Source organism: Nanorana parkeri, unplaced genomic scaffold (genome assembly GCF_000935625.1).
Source record: "Nanorana parkeri isolate BGI_ZX_2015 unplaced genomic scaffold, ASM93562v1 scaffold693, whole genome shotgun sequence".
In the NCBI taxonomy this organism is placed as follows: domain Eukaryota; kingdom Metazoa; phylum Chordata; class Amphibia; order Anura; family Dicroglossidae; genus Nanorana; species Nanorana parkeri.
In genome coordinates this window covers 94,278-116,205 of record NW_017306961.1, presented here as the reverse complement: position 1 = coordinate 116,205, position 21,928 = coordinate 94,278, and the positions used below count along the sequence as shown (strand labels likewise).

The window sequence follows — 21,928 nt, the reverse complement described above, 5'->3', positions numbered from 1 at the left end:
AGGCAGCGGGGTAACAGATGCATCTTGAACAGTGCGATTCTGCCAAACCAAGTATGGTGTAGGTTCATCCAGGAGGCAAGAGTGCCTTCCAGAGATTGTAGCAGTGGGGCGTAATTAAGCGAGTATAGATCCGACAAGTTAGCTGTCACTTTAACCCCTAGGAATGTAATGTAATCCGACCGCACCTTGAAGGGGAGTGAGTCCCGGAGACTGTCCCGTTCAGCAGGGGTAAGGGATATATTTAGAAGTTCACATTTTTGCAAGTTCACACGGTAGTTGGAGAGCCCTCCAAATACTTTAAATTCTTGCAACACCGAGGGGAGAGCCACCAATAGCAGGTCGTCAGCATATAACCCCATTTTATGGACTTTCTTGCCTATTGAGAGGCCCTGAATTGATTGGTTAAGTCTGAGAGCATTTGCTAGGCGCTCCATGACCAGGATGTAAAGTAATGGGGACAGGGGACAACCCTGCCGAGTGCCATTGTGTATTTGGAACGGGGCCGAAAGCCGTTCACCCGTACCCTGGCATGGGGTCGGCAATAAAGCGCCATGATTTTATCCACAAAATCCGTAGGGAAGCCCGTCTGGAGTAAAGAGCCCCGTAAAAAGGACCACCCAACCCGGTCAAAGGCCTTTTCGGCGTCCACTGAAAACAAACAAAAGGGGATGCCTCGCAACCGAGCGTAAAGTATCAGAGTGATTGTTTGCTTAATACTATCTTTAGCCCCCCCGCATAAGCACAAACCCCACCTGTTCCTTATGGATCAGGTTAGGGAAGGTTGTCAGCCTGTTAGCCATGAACTTCACGTAGATTTTAACATCGACAATAATTAATTAAATGGGGCGATAGTTATTGCAATGCTTCGGATCTTTGCCTGGTTTGGGCAAGACAACTACGTGGGCCTCCAGAGCTTGGCTCGGGAAGGGGCAGGACAGGAAGATGGCATTAAAGGACCTGGTCAGAGGAGGCGTCAAATGATCCTTGAACCAAGAATAGAATTTAGTGGTGAACCCGTCTGGCCCCGGGCTTTTGCCCGAAGGAAGTGACTTAAGCGTATTAAAGACTTCAATGTCCGTGAATGGAGCAGTGAGATCCGGGAGGGCATTATCCGTGAGATCCGGAACGGATGTTTGCGAGAGGTACGACTGAAGCTCCGACATAAGGTCTGGAAATTGGGGGCTGTCCGGAACCGGCTGCAGGTTGTAAAAGGAAGAGAAGAAGTCATTAAATTCTTCCGCAATGCGTTCTGAGCTATCGACCACCCCCCGTTTGGCCGAATTGATTTTTGGGACATATGTGCGGAGCCGTTGCCCACGAACCGAGCGGTCTAACAAACGACCGCTTTTATCGCCATGTTCGTAGAAAATGCTGCGCACCCGGTCCCTATGGGAGAGATATTTAGCATCCAGCAGTCTCTGAATTTCCAGTCTCATCCTGGTTAAGTCCTGGAGCAGCGGGGGGGATGGGGATTTTTTTATGTGCAGTTTCCAACAAGGCAAGATCTGGCAGCAGCCTGGACAGGGTGGCCCCCCGCTCCCTCTTATCGAGAGCCGTGTTTTATAAACACCCCTCGTATCGTAGCTTTTATGAGCTTCCCATTGTATCGGGGCCGAGGTGGGGTCAGCTGCATGATCAGAGAGAAAGTGGGTAAGGGTGGTGGTAACGTCTGATTTACAAACAGGGTCTAAGAGAAGATTCTCGTTCAATTTCCACGTGTAAGACGATTTGCATGTACCCGGGACCTCCAGGGTGAGAAATACAGGGGAGTGGTCAGACCAGATTCGGGTGCCAATGGCTGTAGAAGGGGCCCAGGAGAGAAGATGGTGTGAGATCAAAAAGAAATCTATCCTGCTATAAGAGTTGTGCGGGCCTGAGTAACAAGTGTAGTCCCTATGGCGTGGGTGTTGAACCCGCCACGCGTCCACGAGCTATAGAGAGTGTAGGCGCTTCTTAAGCTTATTAAGCGATGGAAACGAATCTGAGACCTCCCTGAAGTAGTGTCCAGGCTAGGGTCTAGTACCATATTGAAGTCACCCCCCAAGATCAGAACGCCCTCTGTGAAATCCGCCAGTTTAGAGAGAGTAGACAGCAATAGAGGGACCTGACCTTGGTTCGGCATATATACATTAGCCAGTGTAAACGTCCTATTCTGAATGGAACATTGCACAAAAACATACCTCCCATCCGGATCAACCCTTTCAGCAAGTATCTCACATGTCAACGAGGAGTGGAATCCTATCGCCACACCCTTGGTCTTACCTCAGTGGTTGGAGCTGTACACCCATTGGGGGAAGTTGCGGCAGGTAAGAAGAGGCGCCTTATCAAGCAGAAAATGGGTCTCCTGCAGGAAGCCAGGAACCCTATGGACCCTGTCCAATTCGATGGGGTGCGTGGGCGGGTTACACAGGAGCATGTTGAAGATGCCCAAGACCGTGGCTTTGAGGTCTGCTAGGCCCGTGGCCTCAGGGATACCCCGCAGTCTAATATTATTGCATCGATGGCTATCTTCCTGATCGTCGATATGCAGAGACAGTTGGAGCAGGGTGTCATGGTGTCTGCCTACCTTCTCCTGTAGTTGCCAGGCTGAGGAAGGCACAGCCGCGGTAGTAGATTCCACCACCTCCAGCCTGCGACCAAAGCCTGCAGTGGCGGACCTAATAACCAAAGGGCCCTGGTGCAAGATTTTATCTTGGGCCCCCCTCCCAAGACGGGGGGGCGCGGGAGCAGATCACACTGGTCCAATACCCCCCCAGCGGTCTCTAATGTTGCAGTAGCATGCTGGACTTACCTGAGACCCTGCAGAGCACACCATAGATCCTGCATAGCCCACCTGAGACTCTCTATGGTGGGCTCTGCAGGGTCCCAGGTGGGCTGGCCTGGGCGTAGGGATCTCTTTCCCTGTACCTCCTCCCAACTCTTCTTACCTGCTGCTGCTGGGGGCTGGCCTCCTCCACCCCCTCCCCTGTCACCTCTGCCATGCCGCCCCGGTACAGTTGATACCCATGTAAGAGGCCCCCAGACCCCTCACATGGGTACCGGCCATACCCCCCTGATGGCGGTGTTCTATCAAAGGTTGTGACTACGTTAGAATGTGTGACCGACACTGATCTGTGCTGTTAGACGCTCTCCGTCTTATATGAACCAGATGTCCCAGGGTAGTGGGCCGTAAACCTCATTGGCCTCAGCTCCACGATACCCAGGCACTGGACCTGATAAGCACCCCCCTCTGCTGCTCCTTTCCATGATATTTTTGGTCTACCCACTAACACTGAACAGCAATACCCCCTTCATACTCCCAAATTGTTCTTTGGCACTTGTTCCACTGCTCCAGTTATACAGCCTGCAGGGTTCTGCACAAAGTAATTGCTGTCTGTTTTCCATTTATGTGCCTTGTTGCAGGGCTTGCATGCCCTACTTATGTTATTTTTGTAACCTTTTATGTGAAAAAATGACAACCAAATAAAACCTTTGGCAAAGAATGTGTGACCGGTGACGTGGTCACACGTTTTAACGTAATCCCGCCCAGTTTTTCGGCAGTGGAATGTGTGACCGCCAATAGGTGAAGCATTCCAGCGCTTTCCCAGCTGTTCCAGGGCAGATCGGCATCGCAAATCGCATGTGCAGGAGAACCAATCTGCCCTGGAAAAGCTGATCGGTCCTGAAATGTCACTTCTCTCCGACTGCGATCTCACATTCCACCGCACTCACAAAGTTGGAAAGAAGTGACATTTCAGGACCGATCAGCTGTTTCAGGGCAGATCGGTTCTCCTGCACATGCGATTTGCGATGCCGATCTGCCCTGGAACACCAGAGAAAGCGTTGGAATGCTTCACCTATTCCACCGCCGAAAAACTGGGCGAGATTACGTGAAAATGTGTGACCACGTCACTGGTCACACATACTAACGTAGTCTCAAACTTTGATAGAACAGAGGCATGTCTGTAATAATTTATTCAGATAAATAGATTATAATAGGGAACATTACAGTGTAATATTTCCCATTATAATCCACTTGTCTAATTACATGAAATAGCAGTACACAACAGAGAAATAGATTATAATAGGGAACATTACAGTGTAATATTCCCCATTATAATCCACTTGTCTAATTACATGAAAAAGAGCAGTGAGGCCACCAGGCGGGAGAACATTCCCTCCAGCTCCGATTTAGTGGGTAACATAGAGAAATAGCGCTGGAACATGTCATCGTTCCGTAGCGAAGCGCTGTCGTCTCCCGTCATCGAGGAGTCTGAATCCGCCCGAGGTAACGGGTGCCCATAGAGGGGAAAATGAGGTACGAAAGAGTGTTCCTGGGGCTCGTTCCTGGGGATGTAGCCATGAGCAAGTCACGCCCCCCGCAACAGTCTGTTTTTAATGACTGGTGTTAAGGTTTTGTCGGCCTGTAAAATATTAGAATTAATCTGAGTCGCCCTACTTATTGCCTGGGACGCTGATGTGAAAGTCTGTACAAAGGGTGGCCTCTCCTGCTTGATGGTCGCAATCGTCTTTTATGCACGTATGCGCCCCCGACACATGTTTGCATGCGTGTATGTATGGGTGGGGACTTGCAAAAATGTTTTTGTTTTTTTATTCTTTTTTATGTGTAACTTTAAAAAAAGATTTTTTGGGGGGACATACATTTTTTTTCCACTAAACTTTATCGCTATCACATACGGGGGCTAATTAAACTCCCCTATGTGATAGCAAAATATGTGACAGGTCCTCTTTATGGAGACATCAGTGGTCTCCAAGACCCCTAATGTCACCTAGGACCCCCCAAAAGAAGCTGATGAAGCACAGATCTGCTCCATGAGCTTCTTTCCAGCTTCTGAAGCTGGAGAGTGACACAAAAATGCGGAAGTGATGTATTATACAACACTTCCGCATTCTTGCAGAGGAGAGGGGACCGGAGGGAGCTCGTGTACCGAGCTCCCTCTGATCCCCTGTGACACAGGCGACATGTTTGTATGGTAACAGGCATCGCTGCCTGTTTTTAAATAACGGCCATTTCCCGCGTGCGAGGGGGCGTGTCTGAGCAGACGTCTAAAGACGCCCGCTCAGATCTAGAGAGCTCCCGGCCGGCCATTTTTCTACTACGGCCGGCCCGGAGGCAGTTACATTTATCATGCATGCGTCCAATCTGTTGTGCACGCACGCTGTGGTCTGAGCAAATACACATGACCCTCAAAAATTGAGAGACCGGCAAATTGTCTCTCAAGTGTTGGGGGTGGGCACTATTAATGTGTAGGATTGTATTCCTATCTGTGGGTTTAGAGTATACAGATGTCAAAAACTTGTTAGTGACAAAACTCATAAATCCACAGTGGGCCGCATGAGTTACTCAGACGGCAGCTCTGGGATTATTTTTATCTTTATTCTCACACATATTAATTATCACTTTGGGTTTTCACTTATACGTCACTTATATTTGTTGCTCCATCCATAATTTTCCTGCCTAGCGGATTTTGCATACCCTGTACACAATGTTGTTTTCGTAATGCATTCATTTAATATGTACATGGAAAACTTTCAAATCTCAATAACACTCAGGGGGGCCCTGTCCGAGTGGGGCAGAGCAACCCTCTTTATATTATGGACATGTGCAAATTGTGCATATGCAGTTGCAATATAGGTGCATCGTTGATTGATATACTATTGCATTTCTGCCATAAGGCTTCATTATTGCCTGTTTTTGTTATAAGGTTTCACTATTGTTTTTTTCCATTTGGCACCTCCCAGAGTAATTATACACTTAACAGCCAGTGTTTGATCTATTTTTTATGATCAAACTGACTCTATGAATTGCTTACTATCACCCCAATGCTCAATGTATAATTCGCATTGTGAGCCCTTGGGCTACTGACCCATACTGTGCAGTGGGACAGCTGTCAGATCAGCGAGCAGACGAGACATCCCTGTACCCACACGGCGCATGCGCCAGTGGGCGGGACAAGCGGCCACGGCTCTGGATGTTAGGAGCCGCTGTATAGTGTCATGTTGCCGAGGCAACCAGCACCGCTTCGTTCCCGGTGCGCTCGCGACCCTGACACTTGACACCGCTTTGCACTTGGTCTTACCATCTCTAACCCAAACAATGTATTATAACACACTTATATGTGCTGTTGGGAGTAACTGATGGTTTAATAGATATGGCTGGTATTTACATCATTCTGCACACGTCCTTTTCAAATACTTAACGGTAGGTGTGATGTCATACCGACGCCCTAGGTGGATGGGAGTTGTTTCACAGCCCTCAGTTGATTGGTATGTCTAGGTATATACTGTTGTATGTCTTTCACTTCACTGTTATCTCTAAGCCTGATGAAGGGGACCCTGCGAGGCCCCGAAAGCGCTTGCCAATGAGATACAGCTATTGGCAATAAAATATTTTGCTTTTTCAACTTATGGTGTGCTTGTGAAATTTTTCTATTGTTCATGTGTGGCGGTGCCATCCGCAGTCATTTCGAGCACCCATCCTCATCAAGTGGGAATCCCGGTAAGGAGTGCAGTATGGTTCCTGTTTCTGAGGACTCAGACATACCCGCTCAAACTCCGTCAATGAGTTTAGGGGCACAGTGGCGCCTATAGAATGTGTGAGGAAATGGCGAATCCGCAAAGCTTTCCAGAAGGCCAAAGGCAGGGTAGTGCACAATTGGATGTCTCGAATGGTAGAAAGACCCATGGGGGACTGAAAATGATGGATTCTGTACCTGCCGGAAACAACCAAATCACTGAGGTCTCCATCCTGGGGTGACAGGGGCAATAAAGGATGTCCTATAATTGGTGTCATAAGTGAAGGATACGTGTCCGTTAGGACATGCAGACGGTCAAACTGAAATACAGCCAGCGTAGCACCAATAAGCGGATGGGAATGGGCCTGTGTCAAAGAATGCCTATCTAGCCATGGTAGCCCCCCAGGGGCATCCGAAGGCTGGACTGTTCCACTTGCAACCACCGCCTATCAGTGCCCCCCTTGCACCAGTCCAGAATCCTAGACATATGGACAGCCTTGTAGTATTTAAAGGGGTCAGGGAACCCGATGCCACCGCGATACTTCGGTCTCGACATGAGAAAATGGCTCAATCTATGGTATTTCTGTGCCCAGAGGAATTTCCCAAACTCCCCTCTAAGCGGTTTTAAGAAGCAGGCTGGAATGTGTATTGGTAAAGTTTGCAACAGATATAGGAGTCTCAGGAGAATATTCATTTTGAGAATATTGTTACTACCGAACCACGTGAAGACTTCCGACGACCACTGCTGCAAGTCCTGTCTAACTTTTGCAAGGAAAGGGGGGAAATTGGTTCGGAATATACCCTCCACTGATGGTGACAGGTAGATCCTCAAGTATTTAATGCGGTGTTGGGCCCAGTGAAAGGGAAAATGAGGTGCGACTGCCTCCAACGTGGTGTTTGGGAGATTCAAGTTTAACGCCTCGGATTTTTGCAAGTTGGAGAAGTATTTATAGTGGCTCAGTTCAGCTAATAGATTCGGCAGGGAAGTAATAGGCTTGGTTACAAAAAATAAACGATCGTCTGCATAGCCTGCCACTTTATGTTCAGAGTTACGTGATGTCAGACCTGCAATACATGAATTAGCCCTAACATGGCAAAGGAATGGCTCTATCATGGATATTTTGGTTGGACTTTGCGCAGGAATCTCCGGTGCACTAAAAGGTACACGTTCGGTATTAAAATGCGCCCAGCGCAAACAATCCGGTTGCTGTTAAAAGCACGCTGCATTCAGTTCTTTCTGTATCAGGGATGAAGTACTTCTTTAGCACCAGAGAGAGTCAGACACGATGCTGGTTCAAGCTGGAGTCCAAGTAGAAAGGGCTGAGCCGACCCCAACTCCTTCATTTTATTAAGGCAAAAGGACGACACCCAGTGGGAGACGGCTTTACAACATTAGCCAGTCAGCCCAGAAATACAGGTACATATCAAAAGGAAAGGGGACTACACCAAGATGGCTGAACAGGGAAATGCACACACCTCATCCCTGTAACAAGGAAGGATGAGTCATGTCCCTTGTCCCGACCGGCCATGTGGTTGCCCATCCCCCATTATCGTCAGCATGGACCCTACTCAATACTGCTCAGAGTGACCAGGATCTAGTACAATCATTCTACTTGTTCTTATAGGTTTGAGACTATCTGAAGAGACATTGCTAGGCAGATTATGTCTTCTTATAAAAACAGATATGTATCCAAAAGGGATAGCGCAGTCCGCAATAGAGGTATAATACGCATCTCGTTATACGGACTCCGCTTCACTAATGTGTACAGAAGTTTGAAGGTAAGGAGCCCAGCGCATTGCACTTAGTACTCACAAACCGACAAACGCCTCCACACACTGTGAAGACGTCTCCAAGCCCATGAGAAGGTTTTCATACTGACGGTTTTACCGCTGGTCCCGATTCAACCCAAGTACCCTCTGCTAGAGCGTTCCTCAGTTAAATCCGACACAGGGAGGCAGATGACAATACCTAAAACACACACATCCTAGAATAAAATGTCCACCTAATTCCGTATAATAAAATTTCCACAACAGTCCCTCCTCTTTGCCATATGCTCCCCAGTGTCCCTTAATGAATCTCGATCTTCCTCGTTGAAATTAGAAAAAAACAGTCCCTCTTGTATAAGAAAAGTGGTTTGTGTCCTGAATCCATAAAACGGAAAGTCAATCTTGACACGCAGACTTTTGGCAAAGCAAATTAATCTTGAAGACGAATCTTGACTCGGAGGTTCTGCTCTTTGGGAGGTGACTCAGAGGAGGTGGTGGGTCGCGCTGGTCGCCGGTCGGTTTGGAATCCTCTGCATCTGGTCCATGGGTTGGTCTTCCGTGCGTCTCGTTTCAGCAACGAAAATGTAGTCGTCTGCTCGGGCTTTGGTAACTCGGTCGATTAGGCAACAGGAACATTTCACTCCGGCGTATAGAAGAAATAGAAACAAAAACACCATAAGTATATATACTCCTATTTCCTTGAGCCAGGATCCAATGGAAAACAAGAAATCTCCAAAGCTTCCCAGACCATTAAAAGGATTCCAACCCTCACTAGCTATAGCTCTGGCTCTGCCCTGCAAGGAGCTAACCTTATCCATATGGGCTTTGACCATGTCACTGGTGTCCGCTATCCAAGTACAACAGTCCTCACCTATAAATTCACAGAAACCCCCCTTGGACGCTTAAAGATAATCAAGAGCCATCTTTTTCTGCAATACCAGAGTCTTCATCTGTCGTTGTTCCTGGGTGAGCTCTCTGACAGCTTCTTCGGTTTCATTGAAAATCTCGTCTACAATAGAGGAGAAATTGTTCAATCGCTTCATAAGCTCGATCCCCCATGCAGTCCAAGCGGGGAACCATGCCCAAGCCTGATCGTGGCTAGAGAATAGTTCCCTACGAGCTCTCCCGGACATCTTTACCTTCTTACGCACCATCAGGTCCTCTCGATCGGCTGCAACGTAAGATACCGGAACAAGCTTCACTAAAGCACATGAACCTCTTGCGTTAGGGGGAATTAACTTATAAGCGGCGGGAACCGCACAGGAAATAATATGGGCCTGTCCGAATTTCTCTGACGGTCTCGGGCACCAAGTAATAACATGATAGACTGGGGATTGCCCCTGCAGTCTGAACATCGCATCCTTCTTTCCAACAGATATAATCTGGTCTATGAATGTTACTAAAGAGATCGGGGGTTTCATTAGTAAGGTTGACTGTTATACCTTTCTCACACCTGGAGGATCCCACAAATCTATCCCCTTTACCGAAGCTTATGTTGAAGCATCCCTGCGGGCCACCTAACTGCCCAGACACCCATACAGGATTGGCAAGTGAGGCGCAGGAGCCAGAGCTAATATTAAAACTATAACTGATTTTACCCTCTAGGAAAGTATCGTTAAATTCTATTGACAAGTGTCTCTGAGTGGTCTTGGCTAATTTCTCGTACTTCTTCATGCCGGTATGAACATTGTATATTGCATGAACGGCTGCCATTGCTGGGGTATAATGGCTGGGGGGAGATTTAGAGCACACCCAGCAATTGGTCCTTTTCGCTGCCTTAGCTAGTTGGAGGTGCATTTTAAACAAAAGGTTGGGATGCTTTTCATTGTTTCCCTCGCTAAAATAAACTAAGCTAAACAAGTAAATGACGATGATACTTCTCATTCTTTGACGTAGTTAAGCAACTTCTTGCAGTGACTGGCGTGGACCCAGTTGTCTCGTCCTTCGAGCTTCAGAGAGGTTGGCGTAGTCAGCTGCACCTGGAATGGCCCAAGATATCTCGGCTCTAGTCCTGTCCTCTGATGTTTCTTTAGCACGACCCAATCACCTGGTTGAATAGAATGAACCCTGGTTATTGAGTCTGGGTCCGGGAGAGACTCCCGAACCCGGTGGGGGACTCTTTGGAGTTCCCTCTGCAGAGACTGCACGTACCCAGTCATCTGAGAATGTAAAGATGACAGCTGTTGAGGGTAGTACAATCCCGTCTTTGGAGGACTACCAAACAGAACTTCATAGGGTGATAACCCATGGGGCTGCCTTGGGGCATTCCTGATGGAATAAAGGGCTATAGCGAGACATTCAGGCCATGGTTTTCTAGTATCGGCCATGATTTTGGAGATCCTGTTCTTAATGACCCCATTAAGACGTTCAACCTTACCACTGCTCTGAGGATGATACGGGGTATGTAATCCCTGGTTGACGTGTAGAGCTTTACATACCTCTGCAAAAATCTGACGGGTGAAGTGAGAGCCGCGATCCGACTCGATCGTTTCAGGCAGGCCCCAGCGACACACTATCTCAGACAGGACCTTCTTTGCTGTGGTAGTGGCATTGGCGCATCGAACGGGCCATGCTTCTGGCCATCCGGAAAACATATCCACACAGACCAAGGCATGCGCGTACGGCCCACTCCTTGGCAACGTAATGTAGTCTATGCGCTGAAAGGGATATTCCGGTTTGGGCGAATGCCGTTCCGGCTGTTTCACAGTTCTGCCAGGGTTGTGCAAAGCACAGACCAGGCACGAAAGTTGCGAAATTGGATGCTGCAGTAGTGAACCCAGGAGCAATCCAGTGCTCTTCCACCTGTGCACACATAACCATCTTTGACTGATGTCCTGGATAATGACTCGAACGGGCCATCATTGAAAAAAGTGATCTTGGCAGACACCATTTGTTGCCCAGACCCCAAATGTCATCTGGACCCTGTGTAGCCCCCAGTGCTGTCCACTTCCTCTTCTCCTGCATCTCTGCCTGTCTTTGCAGTTTCTTAAACTCTTCCAGAGATGCATCAGAAGGGATGGCCATCATCAAGGTTTCTACAGAGGGGCTCAGAGCACCTTCCTTGGCAGCTCTATCTGCCAAAGCGTTCCCATCGGCCTCCAGGGTCCTATCAGTCGTGTGTGCCTTCACTTTCAGAATGGCTATTTCGTGTGGCAGGCTGAAGGCAACGAACAGCCTATCGATCAACACCGCATGTTTCACCGGCTTCCCCGAACTAGTCAAAAACCCTCTAGCTTTCCAGATTGGACCAAAGTCATGTGCTATCCCAAAAGCATACCTAGAGTCTGTATAGACGTTAATCCACTGGTCCTTGTGGATCTCACAAGCCCTTGCTAGTGCCCACAGCTCAGCCTCCTGTGCTGACATGTGCGAGTTCAAAGATCCTTTCTCCACAACCTCACTGACTGTAGTTACAGCATACCCAGTGTGTGGTTTACCATCTGGGGTGCAATACCTGGAACCATCGACAAAAAGGTTTTTGGCCTCTGGGATGGGAGTCTCCGTCACCGGACTGATGGCTGTTGACTCAAGTTCCATCAAAGAAAAGCAGTCGTGGTCGTCCTCAAAGTGATTACCTACTAGGTTGGAAAATTGATTAGAAGTTGAGAGGTTAGAATGGTTAGTAAAAGTTGGAAAATTGTCATTTATCACACCATTATCTCCCCCCTTCTCTTCCTCCTTAATAACAGGAGGAAGAGACGCTGGGTTCTAAATGGTGCATCGTCTTAGTGTCAGGTTAGTAGGTGTTAGGAGAGCCACTTCGTACCTAGTCAACCTGGCAGCCGAGAGGTGTTTTGTCTGGGTCTGATTTAGGATCTCCTGCACTCAATGGGGAGTATAGAGGGTCAATGGGGAGTCCAAGACTATGTCACCTACCTTCTGTAATAGTACAGCGCAGGCGGCCACGGCTCGTACACATCCCGGTGAGCCTCGGATGACCGGATTTAGGGCAGTCAATAGGTACATGATGGGTCGGTACCTGGACCCGTGTAGTTGGGTCAGTACTCCAGTTGCATGGCCCTGGTTTTCATGGCAAAAGAGATAGAAGGAGAGGTCATAGTTGGGCAGACCTAAAGCAGATGCTTTGGTGAGTTTCTGGGTCAAATCCTGTAGGATTGACCAATTATCGTCTGACAGTTGAAAGGGTGTTTTTGATGTCAGCTCGTAGAGGGGTCCCAATTTGGATGAGATGTTAGGGATCCAATCTCTGCAGTATATCCAGCTCCAGGAAATCATCGTACATAAGCGTTCATCAGACAATGCACTGCTGACCACAATACCCGTTGGAGTGTACTTGATGACTGCCTGTATTTCTGATAAAATATCAGCTCCTAACAAATTAATGGGAACATCATCCGATACCAGTACAGACCTGATGGCTTCCGTGTGCTGCCCTAACCTGCAATGGAGTGGTTTGGTGGTCTGTAGAGACACTGTCTGACCTGTGAGACCCACAGTGGGTGTAGTCTCCCCAGAGAGGGGAACCTTGCCTCTGAGATCTTTGGATCTCAGAACCGTTCGGGCTGCACCAGTGTCAATGAGGCAAGGGAGGGGATATTTTAATTCCTCGATAAACAGGTTGAAATGGCTTGACACCGGTTTGCCAACGTCCTATGAAGAATCATAGCCTTGGCTGGCCATCCCTAAAACAGAAGTTGTTGTGTCGTCCGGAATGAACTGCCACTTACCCTTGGGTCTGTTAGGACAGTCATGCTTTAGATGTCCTTCCTTTCTGCAGATGTAACAAGTCCGGGTTTTCCAGCGTTGTGTCTTTTTGCAATGATCTTGACCCGTTTGTTCTGCAAGAGGGGCTTGAGACACAAGGACTTTGGATGTTTTATCCTGTTTCTTCCTATCCACCTCTCTCTCTATAGCGGAGAGAGTGGATAGAATGGCAGGTATTGTCATTTCATTAAATTCGGGTCTGGCTAGTAATAACCGGTCTCGAATTTTCGTATGGATGCCTTCTAAAAATTTGGCTCTTAGTAAAAGGTGAATAGCGGTTAACTTACCTCCCTCGGTGGGCACATCAGGGCCAACCTACATATCGGCATCCAATGCAGCTTGTTCCAGGCGACGTCAGAAACAAGCGCATTCCTCCCCAGGATTTTGACTGAGTTTCATCACATCCGTGGTAGAGGATGCACCATACATCTCTGGAAGTTTGGCTAGCAGGGCAACACAAAATTCTTTACCTCCAGAAGTGGCCTGTTCGTGTGTGACAATGTTGCACCTGGAGATTATAACCCCTGCCAGTTCCTCTCCTACTTTTGCCCTCAGAACCTGGGCACAATCTGTTCCGCTCATGCCGTAACTAAATTGATTTTGACAAAACATTCTCGCGAACCCTCGCGGACTCAATCTATAGTCAGGTAGTTCGGCCAGGATAGTTCTGCCTCATTTCCGAGGAAGCAAAAGGGACATGCCATAACACCCTCTCTCCTAAAGTCCTTTCGCCATTGGCATTGGGAACACCCTCGTGTTGTTGCACCCAGACTGGATAAGTATCAGGTTCAGAGACCTGCGTAGGGCCAGGTGTATACCTTGGAGGCTGTGGCTTCATTGGTGGGCTAATGTGTACTACCTCGCCCACAACGTTCCCTGTCTGGAAGCCATCTAATGAAGGGTAGATGGTAAGCATGACTGAATCAAAAGCTCTCAGCGCAGCTATGCAATCCCCACGGTTCCTTATTCTGGTTTCAATTCCCTTAGACTCACATAACATCTGCAGATCATTTGTTGAAAATTATTCGTAATTAACCGTAATCGGTGGAGAAAACGCCCCAGATGTGGCAGAGGGAGATTGATAGAGAGGGTTAGGTTGAGGTTTAGCGTCAAAGGTGACGCGGTTAGGTGGAGATTTGGGAGAGAGAGAAGTGGTAGCTGGAGAGAGTAGAGTAGAGTTGCAGAGGCGGCTCTTTAAGTAGGCAAATTAGGCGGTCGCCTTAGGCCTCGCGCTCCCGAGGGCCTCGCGGCCGCCTAGTTTGCCCTGTCAGGACGGCAGCCAGGTAGCGTTGTCGCTCAGCTCTCATCCACGTAGCTATCAAACTGAGACTCTCAGTTTTACAGTGACAGGGCTGAGAGCTCATCCGTTACCTCAATCGTTGGTGCGGATCATCGTAACCCCACAGATCGCTGGTCTGTGGGGTCTCACAAGCGGTCTAACCAGGCTGGTGAGACCCCACAGAACCCTGCTACCCTGGTGAGGACCCCTCAGAGCCCTGGTGAGACCCCACAGATCCCTGGTTGAGGAAACTACATCAGATCCAGTATTGGTGAATCCAGCCTGCCTCAGCAGAGTTAGCCCAGAAAGAGCCTCTTCCGCTTCCAGCATTGGATCACCAATGTCAGCTATCCCGTCGGGCCAGGTGTACATAATGCCGTTCTTCCGGACTGAAACCGCCTTCTGTATGCCTTGCCCATTTACCATTATAGACTTCTGAAGCCATAACTGAGCTACATCTAGGGCCTTTGCTGCCCAGAGCCCAGGTTTAAACTCAGTTATGAATTTCTCCCACCTCCAGGCGTCAAACGTCCCCTCCAGAGGGATACCCCACGCGGTACCCTCGGACCACTTATGCCATTCTTTAAGGGGTTTAATGGCCTTTGCCCCAAAACTGGACTTCATGTACTGTGCTGCCGTCTGACTGTGGGAAGCCTCACTTTCCTTCCCTTGCATGGACGGCCCATTGCCCATGGCGATGAATCGACTCTAGTCTTATCCCTGCGTCCAGGAAAACCCGTGCACCAATTTAGGAGAGCACCGCCCGGTGCCTTTTTCTGCGGTGAATTGGCGGACTACAACTACTATACTATAGTCCCCCAACTAGAAACCCTACCCGAGGCGATGTGTAACTCTATGGCTTGTTGTCCCAACACGGTTGGCACAGAACTACGGAGTAAAACCCGTAATAACAACTATGTCAAACGATTAGTAAGAAACCACAGATCACCCCCCGAATTATGTCTCTACCCCTCACAGTGTATACATACAACACTGCGTCGCCAGACTAAACTGCACAGCACACTTACGCCCGCTTTCTCTACAGATTCTCTCACTACAGTTGTTAATAGGGATAGCCTTCTGCTGTCTATTTCAGTAGTCACACGATAAAACTAATAGTCTGGGTGTAAACAAAAAAATTGACTACTCTCTGCGCAAAGCAACTCTAAACAATAAGGTGAATATAAAACGAGTTTTATAACCAAATCCTTTCTTTTATACCGCAAGCTATGCTACACAATATAAAATGCAGCTAATGCTAAAAAACAAAACAATGGGGGAGGGGGCATGAGTTGCCCTCTGAGAAACTCAAAGAAAACGCCCAAACAATGAAAATAAAACACCACTAAAAGTACAAAAAACTCACAGTTAGTCTATCTATTGGAATTCAGTACAAAATAAAGATTTCACTTAAAACCGAAATTCAATACAAAAACCGCAAAAATACATAACTAAATAGCTAAACCTGAAAAGATTGAACTCACTTAAAAAGAAAGCAATATGGTGGCTAGGAAAAAAAGTGATGATACAAGCCGCATGGTTCTTTGTGCGGAAACAAGATGGTGGCTGAAACCAAGATGGTGGCTGCACCATGTGCAATAACAAAATGGTGTCTTCAAAAATCCAACAATAGACAAACCATTTAAACAAAACCAAAATTCTGCCTCTACAAACCCAAAATCACCTCTTTAACACAAAGCGGACTTAACACAGAACAAATCGTACTTCTTAGCTCACACTAGACGTTAGACGCACTGTAATATCCACACACTATACAAAGTTATTTCACACGGTGACCAGCACTATGAAATAACTCAGCCACACAATGTTATGTCATTCAATCTCTGCTGCACGTTTAAAACACCAACTAGCACGCTCCTTGCATACAACTAGCACACTCCATGCATACGTGACGTTGTACTACAGGAATGGTTTTACATTTAACATAAACCCCGTACAAAAACCCTCTAGGCTTTAATGACCAGGGGTCTACAGAGGACAGTAATACAGACTCTATCCCCAGCCAATACACCTATCCCTCCCTGTACAAATATTAATCCCCCATCCTTATACACAAAGAGTGAAAAAGCAAAAAGAAGGTTCTTTCGCTGAGCGCAGCTTCCCGCAACAGCTTGCAGAGAGACCAGATGCCGGCTCTAGGACAACAGAAATTTAAAAAAACTGAAAAAAATCTTACCACTTAGCCGGCTTTTTCTGCTTATCCAGAACCGAGAACCCAATCTCCCTCCCTTGGCAAGCTGTTCTGGAAACTGCGTCGGCTCCTAAAGACAAGGCTCGCCAGATATCATGGATATTTTGGTTGGACTTTGCGCAGGAATCTCCGGTGCACTAAAAGGTACACGTTCGGTATTAAAATGCGCCCAGCACAAACAATCCGGTTGCTGTTAAAAGCACGCTGCATTCAGTTCTTTCTGTATAAGGGATGAAGTACTTCTTTAGCACCAGAGAGAGTCAGACACGATGCTGGTTCAAGCTGGAGTCCAAGTAGAAAGGGCTGAGGCGACCCCAACTCCTTCATTTTATTAAGGCAAAAGGACGACACCCAGTGGGAGACGGCTTTACAACATTAGCCAGTCAGCCCAGAAGTACAGGTACATATCAAAAGGAAAGGGGACTACACCAAGATGGCTGAACAGGGAAATGCACACACCTCATACCTGTAACAAGGAAGGATGAGTCATGTCCATTGTCCCGACTGGCCATGTGGTTGCCCATCCCCCATCATCGTCAGCATGGACCCTACTCAATACTGCTCAGAGTGACCAGGATCTAGTACAATCATTCTACATGTTCTTATAGGTTTGAGACTATCTGAGGAGACATTGCTAATGCGGTTATCTATATACGGTACCAGTATACGGACAAGGCAGATTATGTCTTCTTATAAAAAAAGATATGTATCCAAAAGGGATGGCGCAGTCCGCAATAGAGGTATAATACGCATCTCGTTATGCGGACTCCGCTTCACTAATGTGTACAGAAGTTTGAAGGCAAGGAGCCCAGCGCATTGCACTTAGTACTCACAAACCGGCAAACGCCTCCAAGCCCATGAGAAGGTTTTCATACTGACGGTTTTACCGCTGGTCCCGATTCAACCCAAGTACCATCTGCTAGAGCGTTCCTCGGTTAAATCCGACACAGGGAGACAGATGACAATACCTAAAACACACACACATCCTAGAATAAAATGTCCACCTAATTCCGTATAATAACATTTCCACAACAGCTCCAAAGACAGGAGAAAGAGCAGTGGTCAACCCTGACGTGTACCGTTTGAAAGGTCAGTCTGTTGATGCCGAGTCATTAATCCTAACGGATGCAGACGGACGGGAGTATTTTCTGTCAATTCATGTGGTAAATGTGTCTCCTACACCAACATACCGCAATACCGTTTTCAAGAAGACCCAATTAACCCTATCGAAGGGTTAGTCGATAGGAGGAGCATGAGTATATTCAATTTCCTGGCCTGGTAAATGACGTTCAGGGCCTTGGAAGTATTCTATTTTGCCACCCTACCGAGGACAAAACCCACCTGGTCAGGGCCAGACTGGGACTAAAAATAGGCCCAGGCATTTTAGACTGAACAGCCCAATCACGTGACCACTGACAGGCCCCGCCCCTCACAACAGGGGGCGGAGCCAAACACAGAAGCGCAATCGAGGGGCAGGGCCGGCCACTGGTAAGTACCGGAGGGCTACAGCTGACACACAAGCCTTGCTACAACCAATACACAAACCTTGCAACAATGTAGGAAGCTTCTGAATTGAGGAAGCTGGTTGGATGGCCAGCGAAACGTCTTCAAGAAAAATACAGAAAGTCCAGTTGCCTTGACTTATTTTTTACAGATATACCATGACCTGGATGAATGAGAACCTTCACAGACATATTGCTATAGAGAATCGGATCTCACTGGCCCCCCAACCCCCTGGCATTCTCTGCACTAAAGTAGCTAACACTCTAATGTCCCCCACACAGTCACACACTATTATTATACATTTATATAGCTCTGACATATACCACATTGCTGTACAGAGAAGTCACATCAGTCTCTGTACAGAGGAGCTTACACTCTAATGCAGAATAATACCATCAGCTATAGAGGACTAAAAATCCCTGCAAAACATTATACAGCAATGCAGAATATATGAATGAATATATTATATATATGTATATGAATTTGGTACATACTTTGTGCTGCCACTCTGCTGCAGGGTACCAGCCTGAAGTCTCGGGCAAAGGGTCTCAGGAGGGAAAGATAGGCAGCCAGTGGCAGCCCTGTAAGAAGGCACCACGGGGTTCCACAGAAGGCTGCTACGTGGGACCTAACACAGCCAAATCAACACAGAAGTCAGAGATGTAATGCAGAGTACAGAAGTCAGAGGTGCAACGCAGAGTGCAAAGATCAGCGGTGTGATGCAGAGTACAGAGCACAGCAGTGTGACGCAGAGGGCAGCGGTGTGACTTCTAGTGCAGAGGTCAGTGGTGTGCTGCAGAGTGCAGCAGTGTGCTGCATAGTGCAGATGTCACCGGTGTGACGCAGAGGTCAGCAGTGTGATATACAATGCAGAGGTCAGCAGCAGTGATCTGCAGTGCAGAGGTCAGTGGTGTAATCTACAATGCAGAGGTCAGCAGTGTGATGCAGAGTGCAGAGGTCAGTGGTGTGATCTACAGATCTACTGACTTCTGCACTGTAGATCACACTGCTGACCTCTGCATTGTAGATTAAACCACTGACCTCAGTGGTGTAATCTACAATGCAGAGGTCAGCAGTGTGATCTACAGTGCAGAAGTCAATGGAGTGATACAAGATGAAGAGGTCAGCAGCAGTGATCTGCAGTGCAGAGGTCAGTGGTGTAATCTACAATGCAGAGGTCAGCAGTGTGATATACAATGCAGAGGTCAGCAGCAGTGATCTACAGAAAACTCCAACTCCTCAACATCTCCAACGACCTGACCTGACTTAGAAGTAAGAGGTTCGGCTGAGAAGGCTCTACTGCACATGGGCCATCCGCTGCATTTCCCTACACACATACTACAGAGCAATAAAGTATTAAAATGAACTAGGGTCAGACTAATCCAGCACGTTATTAATCTGAGTGCCCCACTCAATGTGGGCGCAGGCGACGGCCATATTGAGTGGGGCAATTTAGATTAATAATGAGTGGGGCAATTTAGATTAATAATGTCTTGGATTAGTCTGACCCTAGTTAATTTTAATATTTATTACAATATATAGTATGTGTATTTTTGAAATGCCGTGGGTGGCCCACGTACAGTACAGCCTTCTCGTCCAATCCTCTTACTTCTAAGTAAGTCAGGTTGTTGGAGATCTCAGAAGTTGGAACTTTCGATAGAACTTCGATAGAGCTTTTCTCCTCCTGATTAAGGATGGGCTCGGGCGTGTTCGCAGCTCCACGTGCCGAGCCCGCCAGGAAGCTGACAGCGCACAGCGCCAATCACAGGTACTGAGACATTTTCCCGGTCTGCAGCTGCAAAGATCAGAAAATATCTCAGTGCCTGTGATTGGCGCTGCACGCTGTCAGCTTCGTGGCGGGCTCGGCACCTGGAGCTGTGAACACGCCCGAGCCCATCCTTACTCCTGATGAGCTGCAGAGAGGATTGTGGCAGTGCAGTGTCTGTGCTGATGTCCCTGCCAGTGGTGTATTCTGGTTTGGGGCTGCCCTAGGCAAGACAAAACCCGGGTGCCCCCCCACACACTACATTTATCCCACTCGGCTGTGGGCTCTGCAGGGTCTGGTGGGCACTGCGGGGTCTCAGGTGTGCTGTGGTCTCTGCAGGGTCTCAGGTTGCTAAGCCCACCTGAGACCCTGCAGCTGCTAAGCCCACCTGAGACCCTGCAGAGCCCACCATAGACCCAGAAACTGATCCTGCAAATCCCCCTGAGACCCGGTTGATGATTTTTACAGATCCTGCACAGCCCCCCTGAGACCCTGCAGTCTCAGGGGGTTGTACAGGATCTGTGGTGGGCTCTGCCCACCATAGACCTCGCAGAGCTCACCAGAGATCCTGCAAAGCCCCCTTGAGACCCAGCAAGGCCCCCCACAGATCCTGCAGAGACCCTGCAGTCTCAGGGGGCTGTGCAGGATCTGTGGTCGGCTCTGCTCACCATAGACCTCACAGAGCTCACCACAGATCCTGCAAAGCCGCCTTGAGACCCAGCAAAGCCCCCACAGATCCTGCAGAGCCCCCCTGAGACCCTGCAGGATCTCACGTGGGCTCTGCAGGATCTGTGTTGGGCTTTGTAGGCTGCAGAGCCCCCTATGGACCCTGCAAAGCAGGATCTCAGGGGGGCTCTGCAGGATCTGTGGTGGGCTTTGTAGGCTGCAGAGCCCCTATGGACCCTGCAAAGCAGGATCTCAGGGGGGCTATGCAGGATCTGTGGTGGGCTTTGCAGGCTGCAGAGCCCCTTATGGATCCTGCAAAGCCCCCGAGACCTGGCAAAGCCCCCCACAGATCCTGCAGGATCTCAGGGGGCTCTGCAGGATCTGTGGTGGGCTTTGCAGACTGCAGAGCCCCCTCGGATCCTGCAGAGCCCCTCAAAGGGTATTGCACAGCCCACCTGAGGCTCTGACGGGCTGTGCAGAATCTATGCTGAGCTCTGCCAGCACAGTCCTCTAAGCTTGCACGGCCTGACCTCTTTGGAACACGGCCTCCTCATCCTCAGCGCCCGACGCAGCCTCCTTGTCATCTTCGCCGCCCAACTGGAGCTTCGGCGACGCCTCCCGCCTCCTCCGTCAGTGTCTCTACCCCGCCGCCTCTTCGGTCTCGAGGGCCACTCAACAAATTGTTTTCTCTCATGGGGGCCGCTTGCCACATTTCATACTTTAAAATAAAATGTAGCTATATCCAGTTTAAGTACTACAGACACCAATATACACACAATAAGGTCCTATTCATATCTGTAGGTTTAGGTGCGATTAGGGATTTCTGCGTCAGAAACCCTAAACAGCTGTCACCCATTCAAGTTAATGATCAGGTGACAGCAGCTCCATGTAAACGCCTGCACACCGCATGTAATGGAATGTGATATGATCACATGCGGTTAGAAAACAGTCCCTGGATGCACAATCGATGCGTCCAGGGAGAGTGATTCCTAGCGGAATGTAAACATATCACGTATCATAACATGTGGTGTGCAGGCATTTACATGCAACTGCTGTCACCTGATCATTAAATTAGGTGACAGCTGCCATTTGTAAACGCCAATTTAGGAATTTCTGTTGCAGGAAAACGCAAGTTCCTGACGCAGAAATCCCTAATTGCACCTAAAATAGAGGTGTGAATGTAGCCTAATACGCTTCTACTCCCCCCCCCCCCAAAAAAACTTAAAAGAAATACAACCCCTGTACATATATATACTGTATATACCCCAGACCTTATGAATCATTTCTTCACAATCCTTTCGGCCAGCGTTCACTGAAAGAGCGCTGGCCGAAAGGATCCGAGTGTCGGCACAGATTCAGCTACACGGTATGCATCCGACAGAGATGTAGACCATGTCCGCAGTAGCGATCCCTCCTGTCAGCTCTCTCCTCCCGGCCATTCTGTAGCTGCAGCTGCCAGGAGGAGTGGTTACCTACAGGACGGGTCGCAGCGGTGG

General features: G+C 48.4%; 1 protein-coding gene and 1 long non-coding RNA gene across 2 annotated transcripts in view; one reads left to right on the top strand and one right to left on the bottom strand.

Annotated features, from left to right (window-relative positions):
- The window catches only part of GOLGA1 (golgin A1), a 309,940-nt gene that overhangs the window by 224,156 nt on the left and 63,856 nt on the right, over positions 1-21,928 (top strand). The window lies entirely within an intron of this gene.
- Positions 8,174-10,735, bottom strand: LOC108792887. The gene is made up of 3 exons (XR_001941604.1): positions 10,721-10,735; positions 10,175-10,261; positions 8,174-8,184 (listed from the first exon to the last, which is right to left on the bottom strand). It is a non-coding gene; the product is annotated as an uncharacterized LOC108792887 (long non-coding RNA).